Here is an 860-nt window from a genome sequence, read left to right as displayed (position 1 = left end):
TACTTGAGGTTTTCAGACATGAATGAATAGCGTGAGCACTTTGTTTTCTCACTAAATAGATATGTGGAATTTTTCCTGCCAACACTTACGAGACACTTCCACTCGTACATCCACAGGAGGTTGACTACAGCTAAAATCCATAAAATGAAGATTTTAAAAAGTACACATTTCATTTGCCTTAGATTACAACCAAGATGCTTTCTGCATGGTCTACAGAGAAGCCAACGTGAGTGAGTGATTTATGCCAGAACTGCTTTCAATTGAGATTGTTTTTTTCTTCATGCATTTCATTTTGAATGCGGAGTATGGAATGTAACGATTTACAAAAAACGTTTCTGCCTCGTTGCTGTCTGAAATTTGAATTAAGACAAGTGCTTTGTGCACGCTCTGAGCGCTCGAAAAAATGTATATCAGTACCTAAGCCGGCTTGAGCAAATTCCAATCAGTGCAGAAGTGTAATTTGAGTTTTCAGAGGACGGCGTTCGAAAGATATGCACATTCATAGAGCTATTATTTTAGCGTTTGACTTTGGAGTGCTCCAGTGGCGCAACCGGTTAGCGCGTGGTACTTATAGGACAGTGTCTGTGTGTAATGCCGAGGTTGTGAGTTCGAACCTCACCTGGAGCAGCTTGTCTAAGGCCAGCATGTCTTCTGCTGGTTTTATAAATTCCTGTGGACTGAGGATTTCGCTTGATGATGATGAAGCACACTCTCTGAAGGTTTTCTGGTTTTCTGCCGCTTCTTCTCTAAACTTTGCTTTCACTTTTATTATATGCGTAATGCTCATTTTGTGATTACTCTCTCGCAAAGTACCTTCAGACACAAAAGTACTGTCGACTGCTCGCTCAAACGTGCCATTT

At 40.9% G+C, this 860-nt stretch overlaps 1 non-coding gene across 1 annotated transcript; it reads left to right on the top strand.

Moving 5' to 3' along the window:
- Positions 1–535: 535 nt before the first annotated feature.
- Positions 536–627, top strand: trnai-uau. Its single transcript is given in 2 exon segments — positions 536–573; positions 592–627. It is a non-coding gene; the product is annotated as a tRNA-Ile (tRNA).
- Positions 628–860: the final 233 nt, after the last annotated feature.

This window comes from Polypterus senegalus, unplaced genomic scaffold, assembly GCF_016835505.1.
Source record: "Polypterus senegalus isolate Bchr_013 unplaced genomic scaffold, ASM1683550v1 scaffold_4954, whole genome shotgun sequence".
In the NCBI taxonomy this organism is placed as follows: domain Eukaryota; kingdom Metazoa; phylum Chordata; class Cladistia; order Polypteriformes; family Polypteridae; genus Polypterus; species Polypterus senegalus.
This window is presented reverse-complemented; position numbering and strand designations above follow the sequence as displayed.